The 12,350-nt window shown below is 40.8% G+C and overlaps 1 pseudogene across 1 annotated transcript; it reads right to left on the bottom strand.

The window, feature by feature from the left end:
* Positions 1 to 1,589: 1,589 nt before the first annotated feature.
* On the bottom strand, positions 1,590 to 2,035 carry LOC308648149 (mitotic-spindle organizing protein 1-like; annotated as a pseudogene). Its single transcript has one exon. The product of its transcript is annotated as a mitotic-spindle organizing protein 1-like (transcript).
* Positions 2,036 to 12,350: the final 10,315 nt, after the last annotated feature.

A 12,350-nucleotide genomic window follows, 5' to 3' on the forward strand; every position in this document is an offset into this window, starting at 1 on the left:
CCTAATCCCAACTATCTGGGAGGCTGAGGCAAGAAGATCACAAGTTCAAGGTCAGCCTGAACAATATCACCAGACCCAATTTCAAATAAATATATATAAATAAAGAGTTGGGGATGTGATTTAGTGGAATGCACCAGGGTTCAATCCCCAGTATCACCAAAAAACATTTAAGAAATATGACACATTAAGAAGGCCTCTGTAAACATAATCCTTTCTGAATATTTTTTCCTATTCTGCTTCATAGGTAAATAACTTAACCTTTAAAATCATACATAAAACTGTCAACTCTTATGGCCTAGAACTGCATACACATTTTGGAGTTTGAGAATAAATGTTCCCTTTGATTTATAAATAATATGCAGTATTTGTAGTGTTTAGTTGCATTCAAATGCTTATCACAAATTCTTATTTTCTCCCAACTTGTTCTGCTAATAGACCTTTTCAGTTTACTGGTAAAGATGCCATGAATTAAAAGTCATAATGGTCAAATAAATATTAAAAAAAAACAGAGAAAGTGGCTACCTAATATCACTAAATCTTATTAAAACCACTTCAGCTTGTATGAACAACAAAAAACATTAGTGAAGAATGAATACCATTCATTTAAAAGGTATCTAACAAAATCTAAAATTTAGTCAACAATGAAATTGAATCCATATTAGCCTTGCAAAAAAATTCCACTGAGATTCTGTTACAGAAACAGAACCAATAACATCCTAATTTTCTAAAATTTATTTTTGAATTATTATTTTGATGAGTTAATACTTTAAGGGTAAATAATGACACAAAATGATTTTAGAAAGGCAAACTTATAATTCCTGATACACATTTCATTAGTTTTTGTTTAATGACTAGAAATCCTTATTTCTTCAGAAAATATTACATATTCATTGAAACACACCACTTATCTAGTGATTTATTATATATCTTCTTCATATTTATTAGATAAGAATTTCAATTTTATGTAATAAAAGTAAAAAGGAATTTTGCATGTTGGCTATGTTTCACTTTATACATTATTTTTAGGCCTTTATAGGATATAAAACTTAGAAAAACATTCCCAACTAATATTCAATGTAAATGACTCAAACTACAAACAATACTAAGCTAAGCACTGTTATTACTTTTAAAATCTAAGTTTCTAGAAGTTTTATTTTTCAGTCAATACAAAATGATCTAGTTCACACTATTAACTGCCCAAAAACTGTTTATAAAACTAAATATTCTTTGTTAAAGAGAAGATTACAAGAAATTTTTTCTATGTTCTCATTTTAAAAAAACAAGATTCTGGTATACACGGGGAATTTAAATACAAATTCTTACATGGTGGCTAAAATCTTGTCAACTTTCAGCCTGATACAACATAAATCAACAGTTAATATGCATAAACATTTCAAAATTAAAGTTTATAATGGAAATGTCAAGTCATAACTACGTCACATCAATACTGATGGGTTCCACTATACTTCACCAGGCACAGCAGATATGAACATCTGATAGACAGACTGCTTAGAAAATTAAAGCTATCAGAGCTATAAATAAGGAATACATAAATATAAACAGCAATGCAAAATATTAGGGCCATTAAAAAAAAAAACGATGTGATGCAAACACATTTGATAGTTCTCTCTGTAAGCCACTTTCCACTGATTTATAAAGCTATGGTTTTATAATTCTTTTTAAAAGGAAAATTTTTCAACACATGCTGCATGCAGTAATTTCACTGTACATTCTTGACTAAAATGCAATCTTCAAATCCTCTTGAGGAATTTGACATATCTCATCAGGATCTCTCCAGAAAGTCAGCTTGTCATATTTTCAGCAGCCTTTAGTGCTTCAGTAGCCTTGCGGAGTTCCTTAATAACAGATGATAAAGCTTCTGGGTTAATTCCTTGTTCACAAAGCCGTACACAATAGACAGTGTTTCCATATCTAAGCCAGTATTCAAAATTCTTGAAATCTCAAGGAGAACATCCATGGTCTCCCTTACCGCATTCCATGGCGGAGCTACCTGTGTAATCTCTAGAAAAGGCATTTGTGTATTTGAGTCCACATCACCACTTATATCAAGTGGCATTAGAGGGGTGGTTACCTTCTTGCCTGTTCTAACTCCATGAGGTAGGGCACTCACAGATATCAGCTCATTCTAGGTATCCAAGATGCATCTGCAGGCCAGCAAAATTTCTGGATTGGGGGAAAGATGTGATTACAAGGAAGTGTGATGATTCTACCCCAGAGGGAGAGTGGAAGCTGAGAAGCACACAGCAGTTATCCCAACGTGGTCTGTGGGCTTCCTGAAGATGTCAAACATTGGAGCTGAAAGGGCTGGGGTGGGGGTGTCCCTTCAGCCCCCCCCTCCCCCATGAGATTGAGCATAGGTAGAAAAACACAATAGGTCTAAAGACTGAACTCTGGAGCACACTGGTAGTAGAGATTAGGAAGGTCAGAAAAAAGCAAGACTGAGGAATGGTCAGAAAAGGGAAAAGCACACAATCTAGGAGGCCCAAAGCCAGATGAATACTGTTTTTGAAGAGTGCTCTGGGTAATTAAAAAAATATATATATATATTAGGATAACTTCAGTTGAGAATCAAGCCCATTACACTTACCATCACAAGTGACCTTAGGAACAGTTAGCAGGATAGATTTAACAACAAATGGACAAAAAGATGGGAGAGAATACAGAAAATATTTTCAAGACCGGATACCACAGAGAAGAAAGGTGTGGTCAGTCATTTGAGTAAAATCCAGTAGGTAATGCTTTAGAAGTGGTGGGAATGTCACAAGGAGGGGCATGTATATAATATGTTCAGTGCTATCAAGTAAAATGAACCAAACATCCCTAAAGTCTGAAATTTATGGGCCCAGGAATGCATCTTCAGTGCACTTGGCAGGGCAAGGAACAGACATTAAGAGACAAGGCTTATTTTGATGTGGCCTTGCTCTTTTTTTTTTTTTTTTTTTTTTTTGTACCAGGGATAGAACCCTGGGGCACTCAACCACTGAGCCACATCCCCAGCCCTTTTTTATATTTTATTTAGAGACAAGGTCTCCCTGAGTTGTTGGCTTTGAACTTGCAATCCTCCTGCCTCAGCTTCCTGAGCTGCTGGGAGTACAGGCATGTGCCACCGTGCCCAGCCTGACCTTGCTCCTTAGAAGAAAGACTTAGTAATGCTGTTTGATGAGGAAGAACCAGCAGAGATGGTAGGATGGAGAGAGAAAGGGGCAGCAAAGAGTCCCTGAGGCATGATTCTTCAAGTCTCTCTCAAATCATTTGGCCAAAGACACAATACCATCTACCTAAAAGTTTCCATTGAAGATTTATGTGTTCTGTGCCCAACAATTTATTAATGCTGCTCCATGATTAAGATGGATGGGGGATTCATCCATCATTTAAGTTAAGAGCTCTGGGCTAGGCTGTAATCTCAGCAACTCAGTAGGATTGCAAGTTTGAGACCCACCTGGGGAAACTTAGTGAGACCCTGTTCCCCCCAAAACAAAAAGGGTTGGGTGTAGCTTGGTGGGGGAGAGCTCCTGGGTTCAATCCCTATTCACCCCCCCCTCCATAAAAACGTAATTAAGAGTTCCCAAATGTCTATCACTTCTGTTCCAGAGGCCCAGGGGGACATGGGTGGCTATTGCTGCTTCTGTGACAATTGTTGCTCTGATAATTTCCACTGTGGCAGCAACCACCAACACTTCTGCTCTGCTGACAGCTGCTGTAGCTTCTCCTACTGTTCTAATTACTGTTACTCACTGCAGCAAGGACTGCCACCACTGCTGCTGGACCCAGAGGCCTGCCAGGGAATTTTCCCACAGCCTCTTGGGGTGGAGGTAGTGAGCACCTCCACCATCTCCTGACAGCTGAGGGCACAGAGCCAAGCTATCATGACAGAGCTGAAGTTCAGTGGCTAACTGCTGATTGTGCTGGCAGAGCCTGCCCCTTTTGCCTGTATAAGATTCACTACTCATGTCCTCAGAGACCCAGTCCCAGAACACTGTTTTGCCTCCCTTGTGCCTCAGAAAAAGCCCCATTCATTTGGTATTGCTTAGTCTTTTTGTGATCTCTGCTTTGAATTGAGCAGAGCCCTCAGTAGAGTTAGTAACACTAAGAACTGAGAGCTCCTAACACCAAAGAAGCTGTCTTTTGCCTCTTCATGATTTATGCCTGAATTAAGCAAAAAGAACCCTCATCTGATTGGCAACAAAGTGACCTCTGATTTGGAAGATGTATCCATTAGCTTTTCCCCCATCCTAAACCACTTTGATTTTAAACAACCATTTATCCTTAAATTCTGCTGGGCATGGCTATGTTGATTTTGGCTACACTCACTCATATGTCTGTGGTCGTCTGGTGGCTCAGCTGGAGGCTGACTCAGCTAGTGGCCTTCTTTGTGTCTGAAGTTGGCTGGTTGTCAGTTGGACAACAGGTGAGTGGTCAGGCCAGGTTGGATGCATTCACGTGGCAGTTCAGTTCCAAGGACAATGTGCCAAAGCTTTTCAGGTTATCTTGCTTCTCATTTTGCTACAATCCCATTGGCCAAAACAATTTATAAGTTTACTCCCGAAGTGAAAGCTAGAGGAATATTAACAATGAGAGGAGCTATAAAGTCACATTGCAAGGGAATAGGTGGAGGGGAAGCAACCAGCCATTTGCAGTAGAATTAGTATACAGTCTCATAAGTGCTGTTAGGTGAACTCATGCATCATCAATGCACATCTTGCAGCCTGAATTCTCTTATCTGGATCAAATCTGCCCCCACTTGATCATCCCCAAGATTTACAATCAAAGGAATTGTATAGCAATTTTGAGGAATCATGCTCTAACCAATACACTACATCCCAACCCCTAAAAAGCTTAAGAAATGGCCTGCATCAGTCAGAGTGCCAGTGGGAAATATGGTATACTCAAACTGGTTGACTGCAGAGCATGTAACAAAGAAGGTATTTGCAACAACACGCAGACAAGACTTAGGCATGGTACAATACTAAGGGAAGCTAATAACACCAGGGAGTTTTTGAGCATTAATGTCTCAAAAGCCTGAACACTGACTAGAACCTGGAGAAAGGTGTGTATGGATAGGACCTGAAAGAGTTAAGTCTTCAATCCAGACAGCCAACTTGCAGTGATCCAACTAGAAGGACCAGAATACTGTGATCTCTCCTCCCACCCACCATTCCTCTGCCAATACCTCCTATTGTCTGAATCCAGCTGAAAGCTAGTGACCCTGGGGATGTGCTAATCTCTGTAAATTGGTTAACTAGTGCCTGGTAGGAGTTGCACTGTGTCTCCTCACCCCAAGAACATGTTGAAGTTCTAATCCCTATTGGGTACCTGTGAATTTGCCTTTATTTGGAAATAGGGTCTTAGCAGAGGTAATCAAGTTCAGATGAGGCCAGTTGAATTAGGGTGGGTCCTAATCCAGTGTGATTAGTGTATTAGTTAAGTCTGCCCTAATAAAATATCACAGACTGGGTGGCTTCAACAACACAAGTTTACTCTTTCACAATTCTGCAGGTTGGAAGTCAGAAGGTACTTGTAGAGTTTGTGTCTTCTGTAACTTACTTCCTTTGCTTGCAGATGACCACTTATTGCTGTCACTTCATGTGGTCTTGTCTTTCCTGTCTGTGTGTCCTAATCTGTTTTTTAAAGGCACCATCAGACTGGGTTAGCATCCACCCAATTTTTCCCATTTTAACTGAATTCTTTGAAGACCCCATTGCCAAATACAGTCACAGTCTAGATTCTGGGGATTGAAGCTTCAACATATGAATTAGGGTGGGGTGAGATAAAAGCAATTCAGTCCCTAACAGTTGTTATCCTTGTAAGAAGAGGAGAAGAGACGTAGACACTGAGAAAAGAAGGCCATGGGAAGACAGGCTGACTAGAGGGATGCATCCCACAGCTAAGGAGCCCCTGGGCCTTCCACAAGCTAGAAAAGGCAAGGAAGTTTCCCCAGAAAGTTCAGGGGAAGCTTGGCCCTGTCAACACCTTAATTTTGTTCTTCTAGTTTTTTTTCCATTTTTTAATTTATTTTAATTAGTTACACATGACCGCACAATGATCTTGACATATCATACATTTGAATCAGATGGGATATAATTTCTCATTTTTCTGAGTGTATAGGTTGCAGAATCACATTGGTCAGGCAGTCACGTATGTACCCACAGCAATAATAATGTCTATTTTATTCTGCTGCCCTTCCATTCCCCTCTTCCCCTCCCCTCCCCTCCCATCCCTTCTCTCTACCCAATCTAATGTGACCCACTTCTTTTTTTTTTCCCTCACATCGTCATACCTGTATTCTGTATAACGAAGGGGGTCTCCTTCCCTCTTCCATGCAATTCCCATTCTCTCTCCCTTTCTCTCCCACCTCTCTTCCCTATCTAGGGGTAATTTTCTTCTCATGCTCTTCCTCCCTAACCCATTTTGAGTCACCTCCCTTATATTAGAGAAGACATTCGGCATTTGGTTTTTTTGGGATTGGCTAACTTCACTTAGCATAATCTGCTCTAATGCCACCCATTTCCCTGCAAATGCCATGCTCTTGTTATTTTTTAGTGCCGAGTAATATTCCATTGTGTATAAATGCCACATTTTTTTTATCCATTCATCCATTGGTTCTTCTAGTTTTTAACCAAGCTGCATCCCCACTCCTTTTTCATTTCCTATTTTGAGACAGGGTCTCACTAAATTACAAAGGTTGGCCTCAAACTTGCTATTCTCCTGCCTCAGTCTCCCAAGTCTCTGGGAGTACAGGTGTGCACCACCACAACAGGCTTATGCTGCTAGCCTTTAGAACTGTGATAGAATAAATGTCTCTTTATAAGCCACTTTGTGGTCATTTGTTACAGAAGCCACAGGAAACTAATACAGTGACTTACAGGAAATGTAGTTGTCCTATAGAAATTTCTCTTATATCTTGTAAACAATATAGATACAGTTCAAAGGCTCAGGAAGAATAAAAGTTACATGGATCTATTACATGTAACATGCTCAGACACATCCTAATAATGGGAGATGGCCTGGAGGGCATTATTTCAGCAACGTCTTGAAAAGATGCTGGTGAAGGGGGCATCAACATTCTTGAACTGCATTGGTGGTAACTGATCAGAGCAAAGTCTGACTTGAGGACAGGATGACAGGTCATGCTGGACAGTTCAAGTCTGGCACTCCAAACCCATTTTCACCCCCTCTTTCACCATAAGACTAACTTGTATGAGCTGCAGGGACTTATCCACAGTCTGTTCAGGCCAGTCATTTGGGTGTTGACCTGAGGCCACCTTGACTTAGCAGATATAAACATCACTCCTAGGGGCTCCTATCAACACAGTAAACCTGAATTGTTTCCATAAATTTGGCTCCAGCAAACTTTATCATTGTTTTATTTTACCTCCAGACACCTGTGGAGTCCCCCTCCATAATTCTTCCCCATTTCCCACCAGTGTGGGTAGATGGGGTCCTGCCACACTTTTAGTGTATAGCTATGGCCTCCCACAGCAAGCTTGTACTTTTCAACCAGAGATGTTGGGCTCAAACTCCTTCTGTATCCTGGAGGCTGTGAGGAGCTGTGAGATGAGGCCTGAGGGTGGTCAGCATCAGGTGGTAGGGAGCTACCTTAGGTGCATTAATTGAAAGATGTTTCTGTAGGAGTTGGGCGGTGAGAGGCTGAGACAAAGGGATTTAAAGGTTCAAAGTTCTCTGCAACTCTTACTCAGGCCTAGTTTTGGCTTCCAACCTTTTTCTCCAACTGCTGCAGAGGATGATGGTCCATCAGGGCTTTCTGATCTTCCCCTTGTGTTCTACATTGGACAAAAACTGCCTTCAATTTGTCCTTTTCTCTGTGTATACACTTGAGGGTCATCAGAAGCAGCCATCTGACCCCACGGTCTTTGTAATTCCCTTGTTGCCACTGTGCATAATTCTCTGTCCTTTGATCTCCTATTGCCTAGTCTCCTTTTGCCTACTTTCCTAGGCCAACAGGGATATCCTGAATGCCCATGATGCCACTGTCAGCCACTAGTATCCCATAGCTTTCTCCAATAGCTGAGTAAGCCAGCCCCCAATCCCATTGTGAAGGTATGTTTCTCAAGCCCATGTCACTAATCATATCACCATAGTGAGATATCACTACATACTTCTTAGAAAGACTAAAATTAAGAATATTTATGATTACAAGTGTTGGTGTGGACGCTTGGCATGGATGTGGATGAATTGGAACTCTTACATTCCTGTTAGAAATGGAAAACAGGGCAGTGAGTGATATAGCTCAATGGTAGAGCACTTGCCTAACATGTTCAAGGCCCTGGGTTTGATTAGGGATGGGGGTGGGGAGTGGAGAGAAAAGGAAGAAAGAAAATTGAGAGCAATTTGACAGTTCTTAAAAACAGTGAAATGACACCTACTGTACCACTTAGCCATTCTACTGGTAAATATTTACCTAAGGGAAATGAAAGCGTGTGTTCATATAAAGCCTAGCAAATGACATGAATGTTCACAGCAGCTGTACATTTAATAGCCCAAAATGAAATCAGTGCAAATGTCCATAAATGAGTGCATGGATAAACTGTGGTACATTATTAGACTGGAAGGCTGTTTAGCAATAAAATGTTGTTTCAAGATATTTTCTTCTATGTGAAAGAAACCAGAGCCCCCAAAAGAGTACATACTATATGATTTCATTTATACAAAACTCTTGAACATGCACCTGACCAATAATGATGGAGCACAGATCAATGGTTTCCTGAGAACAGAGGTATGGGCAGAGATGGAAGAAGCATAAAGGGGTGCAAGAAAACTTTTGGGGGAATGACCATGGAAACGGTCACTATTTTAGTTGTGGTGATACCTACGTATCTATATGATATCTATATCTATATCTATATATATATATATATGTACATGCATATATATGTCAAAACCTAAATTTTACATTTTAAACATATACAGTTGATATCAGTTGTACCTCAATAATATTGTTGTTAAAAATTCTTTCTGTTCAAATAATTGGTGAGGTTCCTGTCTACTCACTGGGCCCAGATGTGATGGTTGGCTCTGGGGAAGGGTCAGAGCTCTCTGTGGGGTCTTGGAGTCTCTGTGAGCTTTGCTCCCTTGATATCATAAGCTGACAAAGAAGTGAAGCAGAGATGGTTGGCCTGGAATATGTCCCACATACGTGTCCTGGGGAGCTCCCGTGGCCAAGCCCACGCAATACAACTTTCCACCTTGCTTCTAGAGTTTGCCCTCTGTCAGGGAAGCAGATGGTCTTATTACTATCATATATTTAAAATTTATATTTCTTTTTTGGTGCTGGGGATTGAACCCAGGAGAGCTTTACCCCTGAGCCATATCCCCAGTCCTTTCATTTTTAGAATTTTGAGGTAGGGTCTCATTAAGTTGCTAAGGCTGGCTTCAAACTTGCCATCCTCCTGCCTCAGCCTCCTGAGGCACTAGGATTACAGACATTTGCCACCATGCCAGGTTAAATGTGTTTTTCAATGGCTTACGTGTTTATTTCTGATTTACAGTTAAATGGCATGAAGCTTCATTTCAAAACCATTTCTAATCAATCAGAAAATGTCATGAAATACAGAAAATGTAGAGAAGAAACAAATGGCACTGGTTGAGTAGAATTCCTCCTGTTAATTCCAACATTGCTGAAATGGTGTTAAGCCACTCTAGCGGTGGCAGCTGAACACCAGGGCCAGTTGTGCCTTAGGCCATTTCCAGTTGTGATAATAGAAGTGTGTTCTTTGGAGGTTTCCTTCCCATTTACTAGGCGGGACACATTTTCAGAGTTCTGGGGTCTGAGGTCTTTCCTAGGGACCGTAATGAGGGCTTTTGCTGAAGGCTGAGACAGGAGGATTGCAAGTTTGAAGCCAGCCTCAGCTACTTAATGAGATCCTACCTCGAAATAAAAAAATGAAGGACTGAGGATATGGCTCAGGGGTAAAGTTCTCCTGGGTTCAATCCCCAGCACCAAAAAAGAAATATAAATTTTAAATATTTGATACTAATAAAACCATCTGCTTCCCTGCTAGAGGGCAGACTCTAGAAGCAAGGTGGAAAGTTGTATTGTGTGGGCTTGGCCACGGGAGCTCCCCAGGACACGTATATGGGACATATTCCAGGCCAACCCATCTCTGCTTCACTTCTTTGTCAGCTTATGATATCAAGGGAGCAAAGCTCACAGAGACTCCAAGACCCCCACAGAGAGCTCATACCACTGAGACAATACATGGATGCTAACAGCTTTAAAGTGTCATTTTTCAGGAGAAATTTTTTTAGATGAAGTTTCAAAAAAGTCAATAGCCTTGGGCTGGGGTTGTGGCTCAGAGGTAGAGTGCACGCCTAGCATGCGTGAGGCACTGGGTTCGATTCTTAGCACCACATGAAGTAAAATAAAGACATTGTGTCCAACTATAACTAAAAAAAAAAAAATTTAAAAAAGGGTCAACAGCCTTTTTGTGTTAGGCAGCTTTTAATAACTGTGACAAAATACCTGAGTTAAAATCAACTTTTAAAGAGGAAAGGTATAGTTTATCTCAAAGTTTTGAAAGTTTCATTCACTTGGCCCCACTGCTTTGAGCCTGTGGCAGCACAATATATCATGGTAGGAGTGAGTGACAACTGGGAAGAAAAGAGAGGAAGAAGAGACGCTAGGATCCCCAAATTTCTTTTGAGGACATACACCCAATAATCCAACTTCCTCCCACTATGTCCTGTCTCGAAAGATTCACCACCTCACAATAGTACCACTGGCTGAAAACAAAACCTTGAACACAAGGGCCTTTGGGGAATGTTCCAGAACCAAATGAAAGCCCCCCCCCCCTTGTAGGGGACAAAGATGGGCTTATCATCTTTGCACTAGTGTTGAGGCTGATGAAAGTCCAATAATGTGAACAACCTCACTGACCTTTAACTCCACACCCTCCTCACCCTATGCCTGCTCAGATCCCATGAATATCAGGATTTTCTGGGCTTGGGGAAGGCATTCTGAATTGTGATACTGTTTGATGTTGTGATACTGTGTGATGTTGTGATACTGTGTGATGTTTTTAAATTGTGATACTGTTTGATGTTGGTAGGCATACAACATCAGTAGAACATATCAACAAAACTCCCAGTTTTTGGGGGGTGGTACTGGGTATTGAATCTAGGGGTACTCTACCACTGATCTCTACCCCTAGTTCTTTTTATTTTTATTTTGGGACATGGTGTCCCTAAGTTTCTGATGCTGGCATTGAACTTGCAATTCTTCTACCTCAAACTCCCAAGTCTCTGGGATTAAAAGCATGCGCCACTGTTGCTTGGCTAAACCTCCCAATTTTTCACAGCCATGTAATGCTTATTTGGAAACTCAAAATTTTTGTAGTGAGGCTGGGCATGGTGGGATATGCCTGTAATCCCAGTTATTTAGGAGGCTGAAGCAGGGATTGCAATTTCAAGGCCAGCCTGGGCACTTAGTGAGACCCTGTCCCAAAATAAAATTTAACAAAGACTGGGAGTATACCTCAGTGGTGGAGTGGTTCAATCCATGTATTAAAAAATATGCAGCAATGACCTGCAGACAACCTTTCCTGTATGAAAGTTGCATCTTGTGGTCCCAGACTAGTGAAGGAAGACAAAACTTCTCAAGAAGCATCCACAGCCATATACAATAAGCTTAGATGGGCTGATATTTTGCAGGTGTTGGGAGATCACTGGCCCATCTGTCACATGAAAGAAGAGATCCATGGCTATCATACCAATCTGGGCATCAGGATCACTTGGGGTGCTTGTTAAACCTGCAGAAGTCAGCCCTACTTTTCCAACATCATTCAGTTTCATGATGCAAAGAGCAGATTCCAGTTCACAGGGTTTTTTTTTTTTTTGAGGCAAAGTCTCACTAAGTTGCTTAGAGACTTGCTAAGTTGCGAAGCTGGCCTCTAAACTTACCATCCTCCTACTTCAGTCTCCTGAGTTGCTGGGATTACAGGTGTGTGCCAATTGCCCAAGTCAGTTAAGTTTTTTAGCTCAACTTTGTGTTTATCGCCAGATAAACACAAAATCAAAACCAGTATATAACATTGGAAAGTACTGGAGAAAGCGATAATTAGAAATAGGCTATTATTAACCATAAAATAAAGTGTCTGATCTCTTTTGAGTCCAAGATTAAAGAAATCCTCACTTAACAAGAACAGATATATACCACGAGAGGGCGCCATTGTCACAAAGTTCTAGCACTGTCCTGACCCAACCCTTTTTCAATGTACTATCCTAACAAATTTTGAAAGATTTAAAAAAAATGTTTAAGGGTTAAAAGGGGGAAAATAATAAGACACGCAGATGGGGAAGGTGGATAGAACACT

Source organism: Spermophilus citellus (genome assembly GCF_964194105.1).
Source record: "Spermophilus citellus genome assembly, chromosome: 4".
NCBI classification, from domain to species: domain Eukaryota; kingdom Metazoa; phylum Chordata; class Mammalia; order Rodentia; family Sciuridae; genus Spermophilus; species Spermophilus citellus.